This window comes from Hemicordylus capensis, chromosome 6 (genome assembly GCF_027244095.1).
Source record: "Hemicordylus capensis ecotype Gifberg chromosome 6, rHemCap1.1.pri, whole genome shotgun sequence".
NCBI classification, from domain to species: domain Eukaryota; kingdom Metazoa; phylum Chordata; class Lepidosauria; order Squamata; family Cordylidae; genus Hemicordylus; species Hemicordylus capensis.
In genome coordinates this window covers 82,045,166-82,059,198 of record NC_069662.1, presented here as the reverse complement: position 1 = coordinate 82,059,198, position 14,033 = coordinate 82,045,166, and the positions used below count along the sequence as shown (strand labels likewise).

At 52.9% G+C, this 14,033-nt stretch overlaps 1 protein-coding gene across 2 annotated transcripts in view; it reads left to right on the top strand.

The window, feature by feature from the left end:
• The window catches only part of CNTNAP2 (contactin associated protein 2), a 1,803,519-nt gene that overhangs the window by 785,408 nt on the left and 1,004,078 nt on the right, over positions 1–14,033 (top strand). The gene's annotated exons all lie outside the window — the stretch shown is intronic.

The following is a 14,033-nucleotide window of genomic DNA, read 5'->3' as shown; positions in this document are numbered from 1 at the left end:
TTAATGCCTACCTACTACCACCACTCCTATCCAAGCAAGTAAGAGGAGGACACTCAGAGAGACAACACCCACTCTCTGATCTAACAAAAAGGCCACTGCTGTGCTGCCTGCCAGCACAGCAGCAGCAGCGGAGCAGCACACTAAGCACAAGAGCAGCACACACAGAGAAGAAGCAGGAGGCGGAGCAGCAGAGCAGCAGACCTGCCGCTCTGCATGATGGGTGACGTGATGCCCAAAGGAACCACCGCCTCACTCAGTGCCTGCCACTGACTAGGCCCGACAGACAGAAGCCAGCCAACCTGCTCTGCTCTGCTCTGATGCTCCCCATGGATGATGCACACACACCCTACATCTGCATCCCAATGACCAGACCAGACCAGACCAAGTGCGCAGAGTCAGCACAGGCCAGCAGCCACCAGCCCAGCAACAACAACAGCTACTACTGCTACCACCACAACCAGTGTTGCCGCTACATTAACATTCCCAGTCCAGTCACGCGCGCCACAGCCTGAGCCTAGCACACAGCCAACAGCTGCTGCCAGCCAGTGCCTGGCAAGCCCAGCCAACATGAGGAGGAGAGAGCTAACAAGTAGACGGCGCACGCACATCACCAACCCATCACGACGGCGCAACTGCAAGGGGAGAGGGCACAATTACAGGCAGGAGGAGGAGGAGGAGGAGGCGGGCGAGGCAATCCTAGCACAGATTTGAAAGTTTAAAATCCACCAGGACATCTTCTAGAATCTAGACTTCTGTTTTTTCTACCACCAGCTGTAGTGTCTAGTTAGTCAGTGTGCTGTGCAGCTGAGCTGAGCTGAGCTGAGCTGCATGTGAGGAAGGGTGATTGTAGCTAGTTCTTTAGTTTCAGCAGACTGAGCATTGAGCATGGGCAGTGGCCTTGGGAAGCAACACAATTACACGACACTCACCTGCTGCTGCTGGTTCTAGAAGTTGCCTCTTCTCGTCTTCACCTCTTCGTGTGTGTGTGTGTGTGTGTGTGCAGTGAGTGCATGCCTTTTGCCTTGCTGGAAAGAAATGCTTCTCTGGTCCACCACCACATATCTGCTCAAGGACACAGAGGCCCAAGGCAGAGGTGGTGGCACCAGTGTGAGTGCATGTGTGCTGGTGGTGTTTGCCACCACAGGTGTTTTGTGTGTGTATGTGTGCGCTGCTAGCTAGGAGGGGGGAGGGAGGCAGGGAGGGAGGCTGGGAGGCAGGGGGGAGGAAAGGGGAGGGGGAGAGGGATGTAGAGGGGATTGAAGGGGGGAGGGTCCGGCTCAGAGTTGGTCAGCCACATATTTGTGCACACACGTGCTCACGTGTGTGCTTCGGTGGGAGAGACCAGACTCTCATCATCTGCCAGACCGGGGTTGGGGGCAGGTGAGGCGGTGGTGGGCTGGAAGGGAGGGAGGATGGAAGGTGGTGAAGAGGAAGGGGAGAGGATGAGAGGGGAAGGATGGAGGGAGGCATGGGGGGGAGGAAAAAAAACATGTAGACAGACACACACCACACTACACACAGAAAGCATCCACACACAGAGACAGTGCTAGGCATCCATTCACACAGACAGACAGACAGACACACAACAGGAAGAGACAGACTGAGCCTGCACCACACACACACACACAGACCCAATTCCCCCCCTGCACAGTTATCAATCAATATGTTGTGTTGGCAGCCAGTTCATTGCTATTCTGATGGTTTTGGGTTTTTTGCCATCAGCCAACATCAACAGTGACCACAATCAAGATGAACATAAGATGATAATAATTCATTCGTTTCATTTCAAAAAATCACCCAATCATCTTCTCCATGTAAACCAAGCCCCCCACACATGATTTCTGGTGACATTTTCAATAAAATCAATTCATTTGGCATTCATCATTTTGTTCTCCCTTTGTCACCTTTTTTTCTTTCTTTTGCATAATTTTGAGGCTTGATTTTGACATGGGGTTTTTAAAGAAAAAATTATTTACATGTTTATTTACATACAGTATTTACATATCTACACTGCATTTTTGAACGTATACCCGCCGCTGCCGCTAAGTCTAGTACTCCGTGGGCTGTGCTACTTTGGGGGTGTGTGCCGTGCCCACGCCAGGTCCCCAAATGCTGACAGGTGGATAGATAAAGGGCCTGTGCTGGTCAGCATTGGGTTTCTTTTTAGGTGGGCGTGGGCATTGTAAACATCTGGCCAGTCGCAGCACTACAACTACTACTACAACTGCATCTCTGTGTGGGCACACTACACGCTGCGACTGGCTGGCACGGCTCAGCATCTGTCACGTCAGCTCAGCTAGAGGTGGAAGGGGGGAGGGTAGGGATAAGCACAGAGTTCGAGCCAGGCAGGTGACCAACCATGGGGCAACCCACGGTAATCACTCGCCCGTCTCAAACTGCAGCTTGGGGTAGCCCAACAGGGGGAGGTTCACCTTAAGGAAGACCAGCTGCTCCACCAGACCAGGGTCCAAGCGGGAGCGAGAGGGTGTCACCACGTCCCCGGCACGTGAAAACACCCGCTCGCTCTGGACACTGGTTGGGGGGCAGGAGAGGAGGCGCACAGCCACCACCGCCAGGTCCGGCCAGACTTGGCGGCGGCTCGCCCAGAACTGTGCGCAGTCCACGCCGTCTCCCTCCACAGGCTCCTCCAAGTACTGCGCAACGCATTGCTCAGCACTGGAGGGGGGCCTGGCAGGTCGAGCCTCCCGCATACCAGGCATGGCGCCATAGCAGAACCGCTGAAACCACTGGGCGGATCTCGAGTCGGTAGCAAATGGCTGCTGCGATGGCGCCGCCTGGGATGCCGCGCTGCTGGACTGGGAAGAGGGAGGGGAAGGGGAAGCTGACGCCGGCTGGCCGCCCATGCTGCTGCTGGGTGCGGGTTGGGCCGCGAGGGCTGCCCCCGCACCACTACCAACACCCTGGTCTCTGCGGGCCCTAGCGGCCTCCTCCTCCCTAACCTTCTCGACCAGGATGCCCTTCCACCTGGGCAAGTCGTCGGCACTCACGGCATTGCCCTTGAGGGCTGGGTGACAGAGACAAGCGAGGACATACTCCTCCCTGTCTCCCAGCACATCAACGAGCCGCTTGTCAACCCCAGACCTCAGCCTCCCAGCCAGAGCACGACCCTCTGGCGTGGTCAGAGAGATATGGAGTCCACCCATCAGCTTCTCGAGACCAACAGCTGTGGGCAGCGCCTGGCTCAAGGGAGTGGTGTCGCCACACAAGCCCTTCGTGGCAAGCTGGAAGGGCTCGAGTGCCGACACCGCCTCGGACATCTGCTTCCACTCTGCGTTCGAGAAGTCGCAGACATCCAAGGACTCGTCCCTCGCCAGGGCGACAAGGGCTCTCTCCTGCTCCAACAGGCGCTGGAACAGGAGGAAGGTGGAGTTCCACCGCGTCTCCACATCCGTAGGGATGAGATGGCGAGGAAGGCCAAGGTCATCCTGCTTCTGGCGAAGCAGTCTCCTGGACTTCTCGCTGCAGTGGAAGTGGGCGGCCAGCTTGCGGGACTTATCCACAAGCGTAGCCGTGGCAGCAACAGCACCTGCGATGGGGCGGGCCCCCTTCTCCTGGGACGCCCTCAGCTCCTTAAGGCCAAGGGCGTCCCTGACGGTCAGATGGAGCGTGTGTGCCATACACCGTATGTTCACACAGTCCATGACTGTCTCGACAGCGGCGGTAACGTTGGCTCCATTGTCGGTGACAATGAAGCCGCGGGAGAGGTGTGGACACCCGCCAATCCACTCCTCTATCTGGCGGTCGAGTACGGCCGCCACCTCCTCCGCGGTGTGCCTCGTGTCCATCGTCTCCACGTGCAGGACGGCCCACCTGTGCCGTAGTGCATCGGGAGCCGCGCCGGACCCGGAAGCATCGCCCGCGGAGGTCCCCTCACTCTCCGGTCCCCACCAGTGGGCAGTGAGGGCCAGGAAAGAAGCGTGCATCCCACTGACACTGGTCCAGAGGTCAGTCGTGAAATGCACGCTTGTCCCGGCCGGAGCTGCACGCAGCTCGGCCGACACGAGCTCCCTGCACCGGCGGTACAGGGAGGGGACCACGTTCCGGCTGAACGTCGTCCTTGAGGGGATGACGTATTCGGGAGCCAGGTATTGGAGAATACGGCGGAAGCCGTTGTTCTCGACCACCTGAAACGGCTGGTCATCGGTGGAAATCATCTCCCCTATGAGGCGGGTGAGGTGATGATGGTCCACGCGAACAATACGCTGGCTGCCCGAGGACTGCGTCCACCGCTGGACGGGCAGTGTAGCCTGCCTGCTGGCTGGCACACTGCCGCTGCCCGCCCTAGTGGCAGATGCACAAGGCGCACTAGCGCTGCCAGCCTGTCCCCTGAGACCTGGGTGGTGACGCTCTAGGTGTCTCCACATAGGCGTCGTACCCAGGTGCGCAGGGTCCCTTCCACGGCTGACAAGCATCCTGCAGTGGACACAGCGGGCGTGGAATGGGGCATCTTGAGGGACCTCAAAATGCACCCATGCACCACTGCCCTTGGCCTCCTGCGCCCTGGGCGCCGTCCTAGGCCGTTTCTCGCAGGGTGGCTGCAGTCTTAGGGGGGGGGCGGCCGCCGCTGCCTGCCCACTGCTGCCACCCAACCCGCCCCTTCCGCCCTCCACAGCGGAGGAAGGGCCCGGCTCAACTGGCATCGGAGAGGCAGGCCTCTCCTCCACCACCTCGCCAGACCGCTCCCCACCAGAGTGTCGGGCTTCACGAGGGGGGGCCCCACTGAGCGGCGAAAGGATAGGGGGAAGGGGCCCCAGAGGGAGGGAGAACCTGGCTGCATCGCTGCCAGCCGCACGGTCCTCACCGCCCTCTACCTGCTCTTCCAACTCCACAGTCTCCTCCACCTCAACAACTGGCGGTAGCTCAGCAGCACCTGGTGCCGCCGGCGAGGAGGGACCCGCCACAGCCCTAACAGTGCCTCTGCCTCTGCCGCGATTGGCGGCAGCAGGCGTGGGGAACTGAATCCTGCGCACCAAAGATGGGGCCGGAGCAAAGAATTCTCCAATGGGGAGAACTGGGGTGTCCTCAGGCTCCCCGCGTCCTCTCCCTCCCCGTGCCGCAGGCGCACCCCGCACCTGGCCTCTCCCACCTCTGCCTGCCAGCCTTGAGCGAGCCCTGCCCGCCACACGGCGCTCAGACATGCTGCTAGGTCAGAAGGAGGGAGACTTTAGGAGGAAGGCCAGACAGGGTCAAAAAAATAATTTGGAGGGGCTTAGGGGCCAAAAAAAAGGCAGCTGATTTGGAGGCGGCGGGGGGGAAGTTTGTTTTCAAAAAAGGAAGCCAATTGGGGGGAAAGGAAGACTTTTTGATATGGGGGGGGGAAGCCAATCGAAGTGAGGGGGAGGGTGTCCTTTTTGAATTTGGGAGTCAACCACCAAGCCAATTGGGGAGATGGGTCTGGGAGGGTTTTTTTTTAGAAAAATAGGGGGTTAAAGGGTGGAACCCCGGTGTGGGAGGGTGGCACGGGCAGTTGGGTGGAGTAGTTGTGGTGTGGGTGGCAAGTTTTTAGCTTTTTTGGGGGGGGAGAGTGGATGGGGGAGGGCACAGCACCTACCGGGGGTGGGGGAGGGATGCAGTCAACGCTTGGGAACCTGCAGATCAAAGGAGGAAACCCTTATTTAGTGAACTGGAACACAAAGTGTGGGTTCTGGGGGGTGGTTCTCAAGTAATGCTCCTGTGGGGGGAGCATCAAACTCAATGCAGCCTATTTAGTGACTCTAAATTGCACACAACCAAAACCAGAACCCAGTCACACCAACACAGAGGTTGAACCCACCCACTCTGTGACTCTGCCTGCCCAATGCCATGGCAAGCAGCAGCAAACACTTGATGGCAGCCTCATGGATTGAACATCAGGATCATCATCATACGTGTGTATTGGCCCAGCATGTAGTGGCAGCATCAGAGCCCAGCCAGGACCCCACTCAGACTGCCCCAGAGGCAAGGAAGCACTCTGGCATGGCATGGACCCAGCATGTAGTGGCAGCATCAGAGCCCAGCCAGGACCCCACTCAGACTGCCCCAGAGGCAAGGAAGCACTCTGGCATGGCATGGGCCCAGCATGTAGTGGCAGCATCGCATCAGAACCCTGGACCCCACTCAGACTGCCCCAGAGGCAAGGAAGCACTCTGGAAGGCACCTGTTCAAAAACCACCTGCAAGACGCATGCAATGCAACGCAACACACAGCAGCAATTTCTTTACTGGGCATGGGCATGAAGACACAAGTTTTACAACAGTACATCTCCTCTCCAAGGTTCCCTCCCTCCTCCCCACACCCAAATGCATTTCAGAATAGGGGTGTCCCTATTTAAAACCGCCAGCTAGGGAGAGAAAGGGGCAACAAAAGGTGCACAATCGCACACGCACTAACCCCTCTTCTTCCGGTCCTTCTCCTGCCACTCACTGCTGGTCACGGATTCGCCGCCGCCAGCCAGCCACCCTGGGCTGAGACACAGCAGGGCGGCCGCACGAGGCACACAGGCAACCGGGGTAGTTCAACAACGATGGAGGGGCAGAAGTGAGGAGACAACACTATTTGTGTCGCTCAACTCACCCCCAAGCAGAGACAAAATCAACCAAAAACTATAAAAAGAAAAAAAAACCGATGGCAGCCGCCAGGTGGGTAGGCTACTGTGTGCGGCTGCAGCTGTGGGAGAGGAGGTGGAAAGTGAAGGGGAGCAGAGAGAGAAAAGACTAAGAGAGAGAGAAAAGAGAGGGGGGGCAGGGACAAAGAGAAAGAGAGGAGAGAGAGAAAAGAAAGAGAGAGAGAGGAGAAAGAGAGATGATAGAGAGAAAGAGGAGAGAGGAGAAGCGCAGCGCAGCAGGGAGGGGGGATTCAGGTGTGGGGGGAGGACACAGCAGTAGCAGCGGTCCAAAGAGGTGGGGGGAGCAGAGAGGGTGTGTGTGGTTGGGGGCTAGTGTGTGGCAGGGGGCCTGGGGTAAGTGGAGAGAGTCGGGGGCAAGGAGGAAAAGAGGTGGGGTGGGGGGAGCAGAGAGGGTGTGTGTGGTTGGGGGCTAGTGTGTGGCAGGGGGCCTGGGGTAAGTGGAGAGAGTCGGGGGCAAGGAGAAAAAGAGGTGGGGTGGGGGGAGCAGAGAGGGTGTGTGTGGTTGGGGGCTAGTGTGTGGCAGGGGGCCTGGGGTAAGTGGAGAGAGTCGGGGGCAAGGAGAAAAAGAGGTGGGGTGGGGGGAGCAGAGAGGGTGTGTGTGGTTGGGGCTAGTGTGTGGCAGGGGGCCTGGGGTAAGTGGAGAGAGTCGGGGGCAAGGAGGAAAAGAGGTGGGGTGGGGGGAGCAGAGAGGCTGTGTGTGGTTGGGGGCTAGTGTGTGGCAGGGGGCCTGGGGTAAGTGGAGAGAGTCGGGGGCAAGGAGAAAAAGAGGTGGGGTGGGGGGAGCAGAGAGGGTGTGTGTGGTTGGGGGCTAGTGTGTGGCAGGGGGCCTGGGGTAAGTGGAGAGAGTCGGGGGCAAGGAGAAAAAGAGGTGGGGTGGGGGGAGCAGAGAGGGTGTGTGTGGTTGGGGCTAGTGTGTGGCAGGGGGCCTGGGGTAAGTGGAGAGAGTCGGGGGCAAGGAGGAAAAGAGGTGGGGTGGGGGGAGCAGAGAGGCTGTGTGTGGTTGGGGGCTAGTGTGTGGCAGGGGGCCTGGGGTAAGTGGAGAGAGTCGGGGGCAAGGAGAAAAAGAGGTGGGGTGGGGGGAGCAGAGAGGGTGTGTGTGGTTGGGGCTAGTGTGTGGCAGGGGGCCTGGGGTAAGTGGAGAGAGTCAGGGGCAAGGAGGAAAAGAGGTGGGGTGGGGGGAGCAGAGAGGGTGTGTGTGGTTGGGGGCTAGTGTGTGGCAGGGGGCCTGGGGTGAGTGGAGAGAGTCAGGGGCAAGGAGAAAAAGAGGTGGGGTGGGGGGAGCAGAGAGGGTGTGTGTGGTTGGGGGCTAGTGTGTGGCAGAGGGGTGTTGGGGGGAAGGGGAGGGGGCAACAACAAACAGCAAAGGAGAAACTGGAACAACTCGGGCAGCAGCAGCGATTAGGCTGGATGGGGTGGTTGGGGGAGGAGCTGGGCCTGGGCTAGGGTAGGGTCTGGGAGGAGGGAGGGTGGGGGGGGCAGGCAGGGGGGGGAGGAGGAGGAGGAGGGTAGCAAAATATATAAAGCAATATATATCAAGAGAACACAAGCCAGAAGTTTAAAAAAAAAATTAAAAGAAAGACTATAACCAGCAGAAAAAACTTGGGGGTGGGGGTGTGGGGAGGGGGAACCAAACACAGACTCTGAGGGGGGCCACTAAGTGAACAGAGACAATGAAACCACAATTGCTGCAAATTAATAATAGCAAATGAATAAGTGGAACCAAGCAAAGAAAACTGGACTCGGTTTGGCAGCAGCAAACTTGGGAGAAGGCTGGATGGGGTGGGGTTGGGGTGGGGTGTGGTTGGACTTGGAGGGGCAAGTTTGGAGCAGGGAACCAAAACTGATTATATGGGACAACAAGAAACAACAACAGAATCCTCTGGGGGTGGGGGGGAGGGATTCAGGGAACCAACTCGCAGGGCAGCAGCAGTCAGCAGAAACAAACAAAATGGTACAATTTAAGCAAAACCAGCAAGCAATATATAACTGAAACCAATGGAATGCAATGTGAAAATCAAAAAGTTGGACAACAACAAGGCAGGACAAAGAGCAATAATTAATGGAAGAAGATTTAAAGCAATGAGGATGCAGTGGGTGGGAGTGGGGGAGGGGGAGGGTAGGCCCAAAGGATGAGAAGGGAAAGGGGGGGGAGGGGGGGAGAAAAGCAGACAGACAAGGAACAGGGAAAATTGGGGGAAATTAAGAAGAAAGTAAAGTGAAGTAACACACAGTATACAGACAAGAGACAGACAGAGAGAGGAGACACACAGAGAGTCACAAAGGGCAGGTGGACAAAGGATTAGACAGAGCACACACAGAGAGACACAGGACACAGTCAGGACTCACAGAGACACCAGAGCAGCCAGCAAAGGGCAAGCAGGTCTCAGAGATGATCCCACAACTGCAGCCAAGAGAAGTTTCCAGAGAAGAGGCTTGGGTTTATATAGGTTTGAAATTCCCTCCTTTGGGAGCCCCCACCTTTGCACTCCCCCCACGGCCAACAGGGTGCCAGCTCTCAACAGTGCAACAGCCAAGCAGCCTACCAGACCAAAGGACTCATTCTGGCCAATCAAGGATCAATAGCACAGCCAATACAATGCCTGGAAATAGCATCACAAAATGGATGCAAGGAGGAGCAAAAGTTTCGGGAAGGAGACACAAAATGGAGGACACACTTTAAAGAGACACTGAGTGAGACTCAATTTCATTCCCGAACCGGTTCGGGAAACCCGAGCCGGTTCGGTACCGAACCGGCTCGAATTCGGTCCGGCTCGGTCCCCGGGAGGGCCCGATTCGGTCCGGGATCGAGCCGCCGGATCCGGACCGGTTCGGACGAACCGGTCCGGATCCGAACCGAACCGCACATCCCTACAAGCAAGACCCATTGTGTCTCTTGTGAGTTTCACAAGCACTGATACACAATGCTAGATTGCCCCTGCCTTCACAAATCATTTACCAGGCAGTCATGAGGTCTGGGTGTAATGCACTGGTCAGTGAGTTCATCTAAATTCAGGCATTAATTGATTCCTTAATAAAATGAAATTCAGACACAGTCCTGAATTCTGCACAACTCTAGGTTAGTAATTCTGGGCTTAATGTTGGGGTCAGGGTGTCCCCAACACCAGCAGCCTCTTCTCCTTGCCCTCCACTCCCTTTAAAGCAGAGGTTGGATCAGAGGTTGGATCTGACCTTTGCACATTTTGACAAGTTATAGTAAGAACTAATCTGCCTACTTACCTTTCACTGTCCCTACCTGGACTAAATTTGATCCAAATTGGTTAGGCAGTTCACATATCCACCATCTTGAATCAGGGTGGATGACATCATTACAAATCATGTGATTGAGGTGTCCCTGTGTGTCCCTACAGCTGCAGCAAATTAGATTCAAATTCGTTAGGCTGCTCAGAATTGTTTACGTCTGCCATCATGAATTGGGGTGAGACGTCACTATGTGTCCCCACAACTGTACCTGATTTGATTAATATTTGTCCAGACATTGTGAAGTTGATGCGGGGGGTGGGGGGCACACACATGGATGCACGGGCAGACACACATACAGAATGCTGGGTGATTTCATAAGCCTACTGGAAAGTAGGCTAAAAAGGTCGAGGGCCAGGAGAGGAGGCTGCCAGTTGTTGGTGCTTCTCTTACATCCACCTTTCAAAGGCTGCAAAGATTGGATTGGGAGTTGGTGGGCTGTGTGGGTCCTCATTATCACCTCACAAGCCCAGGGTGGTAGGTCACTATCTCACTTGGCTAATCTCTGATACCACTTTTGTTCATTTATGCCCTTGTCCATTCATCTTGGAAATAAATGCATTTGATTTGAATTCCATGTTTGAATGCAAATTTTTATCTTTGAATTCTAACCATTTAATATTGTATAAATGCTTGTATTGGCTGAATTTCTTTTTTCTTTTTCTTTTTGTGCCAGAGCATAAGTGCATGTGAACATCTATGCATTTCAGTGATAAAACCAAAGTTTCATCTACAAAATAATGGTTTTGTAAACTCAAATTTGTACAGCATTTGCTTTCATTATAGTTCCTATTCCCCAATAATAACCAGTAAAAGAATGAATATTTTATTATTATGAAAACCTGTTGGAAGAAGAAGAAAATTGGAAAAATGGAGCATCAATAGTGAGCATTACAACCATTTGTAGAGTTCACACTTTGAACTGAGCTAACCATTCACTGAGGGCACATCTCCCCAGCCCCTACAAATGTAGTACCAGTTTCAGATCAATACGATTTTCTCTGACGAACCTCTCAGAAAGAACAGTAATTTTGTAAAAATGATGTGGAATGTTTTATGGTGGCCCCTAGGTCTTTCACTAAAGTACAGTGCACAAGGTTCCGTGGTTGTGATCTGAGTTAAATTTGAAATGGCGTTAAATTTGTGGTGTAGACATGTTCCGAGAGTATTTCAAGTATTGTAGGCTCTGAGCATGTACAAAGTGTTTTCCTGTCCCATGATTCTGTGCCAAATTATCACAAATTGGAAATCTTGTTTGGTTCTAAGATGTTACTAAGTATGAGATGTCCTGCTTCTAGGGTGTCTCATACAGAAGTCCTTATCTCCTGACAACTCAGGTAGGGGTGTAAGGTGACCCAGCTAAGTGCCTTATGGTACTTTTTTGGTCCCTTTCTAAATAGATCTAAATGTTGTATTAGGGCTGAGAGTACTGCTTCTTCAGGCTTCTGTGGCTCTTCATATTGAGATTAAGGCAAAAGGGAAGTAAACACTGTCACAATTATATCCCTGCTCACTAAGCTATATATTAAGATAACAGAAAAAAAGCATATTGTAGCAAGCTTAGAAGTGATTCAGTCTTTCATCAGCACAGCATTCTCACAATACATGATATGCAAAACACAATTGTTTTATCTAATCCTAATCAAATACCTACATCTCATGGGATTAAGAATGGTCAGTTCTTAAACCTGTGGGCTTTCCTTCTTGGAGCAGAGGATTTACAGCTCTGGCATGCCTCTGCCTGTGTTGCGATAGGAGCTAGAACCCCGAGTGACAGTCCAACCAGAGTTTATAAAGGGGCTGGGAGTGGCTAACGAGGGTGGTGGTTTCCCAAGTCCTTAGGTCTTCATTGGTTCATCTTACATCTGGGGTCTCCATCAGTCATGAAGTTGGGTTAAACTCACACTTGGAAATCCCCATCAGAAAACATGGTTCAAAGCCTCTGAGGACACATACAATTATCTCACCAGCACCAGACTGGCCTGGCTCTGTTCCTTCCACTTGTTGATTAGGTGCTAAAAGCAGTCTCACGGTGACAGTTGGCTGCTCCTAACCACATTTTCAGGCCTGCGGTTCTACTCTGACCCTATTACTATTCCTACAATGTTCTATTAACCCTAACATGGCTAATAATATAATTAACTCTTTGTAATTATAGAGTTGGCTAGAGCAAGAGTTCTTAAGAAGCCTTCCCTGGACCCTTTAGCTATGGATAATTACAGGCCAATCTCCAATCTCCCTTGGTTGGGCAAGGTGATTGACAGGGTGGTGGCCATATCAACTCCAGTCAGTTTTGGAGGAAACTGATTATCTAGACCCATTTCAAACTGGCTTTAGAGCTGGCTATGGGGTTGAGACAGCCTTGGTTGGCCTGATGCACCACTGACCTTTACCAAAGAATTGACAGAGCAAGTGTGACTCTACTGGTTCTTTCGGATCTCTCAGTGGTGTTCAGTATTATCGACCATGGTATCCTTCTGGATTGCCTTGGGTAGCTGGGGATAGGGGGCACTGCTCTGCAGTGGTTCCACTCCTATCTCTTGGGTAGATTCCAGCTTGGTGATGGTTGTTCTTCGAAACGGGAGCTGTATTTATTTATTTATTTATTTATTCATTCATTCATTCATTCATTCATTCATTCATTCAATCGATTTCTATACCACCCTTCCAAAAATGGCTCAGGGTGGTTTACACAGAGAAATAACAAACAAATAAGATGGATCCCTGTCCCCAAAGGGCTCACAATCTATATGGAGTCCCTCGGGGACAACCAATAAAAACAACCAATAAAAAGATTAACACATTTCAACAATTTAAAATTTAAAACGTTAAAACACAAAACACAATTAAAACAATGCCTAATTAAAAGCCTGGGTGAACAAATGCATCTTGACTGCCTTTTTAAAAGTTGTAAGAGATGGGGAGGATCTTATTTCAGCAGGAAGTGTGTTCCAAAGCCTCGGGGCAGCAATGGAGAAGGCCCATCCTCGAGTAGCCACCGGACTAGCCGGTGGCAACTGCAGACACACCTCTGCATATGACCTCAATGGGTGCTGTGGTTCATAGTGAAGAGGGTGTTCTCTTAAATACCCAGGGCCCAAGCTGTTTAGGGCTTTATAGGTTATAACCAAAACCTTGTACTTTGCCTGGAAATTTATCAGCAGCCAGTGTAGTTCTTTTAAGATTGGAGTGATATGGTCTTTCCGAGATGACCCAGAAACCAACCTGGCTGCCACATTCTGGACTAACGGCAGTTTCCAGACTACGTACAAAGGCAGCCCCACATAGAGCACATTGCAGTAGTCAAGTATGGAGGTGACCAGCATGTACTACTGTTCTGAGGTCATTTATCTCAAGAAATGGACGCAGCTGGCAGCCGAAGCTGATAAAAGGCACCTCTGGCCACTGCCTCAACCTGGGACACCAGGGAGAGTTTTCTGTCCAGAAGCTCCCTCCGACTACGTACCTGTTGAAAGGTGAAATGGGAAACTTTCCCCTCATCACCCCACTCTGCAGCCCTTTATTCATAAATGGGAATCCTTGCCAGATTCCCCTTTACATGACCGGCCTCAAGCTGGCTTGTGAGCGAGGGGCTTGGCTTGTCTCGCTGCCGTACTGAGCCCCACCATTCAGCTCAAGAGGCAAGCCTTTGAGCCCAGCTGGCTTGAATGCAAACTGGCTCGAGGGCAAACCAGTTTGCACATCCCTAATGGTCACATGCAGTAATGCATAATACATGGTCAAATATATGGTTCAGAGAAACATAAAGCCAGCCCCAGCTCTATGTACCACAACAGGGTGTGTTATTATACATCCAGGTCTGCCATTTATTTGCTGACCCTGTTCCAAGTAGTTCCAAAAATGGCTTTAAGCATGGCACTGTCAATTATTAGGTGCCAGGGTCTGCCATATCTAATAATTGTTAAGCAGCAAAGGGATACACCTCATGAATTAATATTCGATTTTCAATTGTAGCTTTTATGATGTTTGTCAGCATTGTGGGAGGCTACAGTAGAACAGAGTAGGGGTTTTCAAAGGCACAGAGCAGTAAGAAAATGCATATTAAGCCTCTTCCTTTTCCTAGGAAAAGCAAAGAGGGATAGTCCTGCTAAGCCAGGATCTATTGGGAGATCTGCTCTATGTGTGAGAG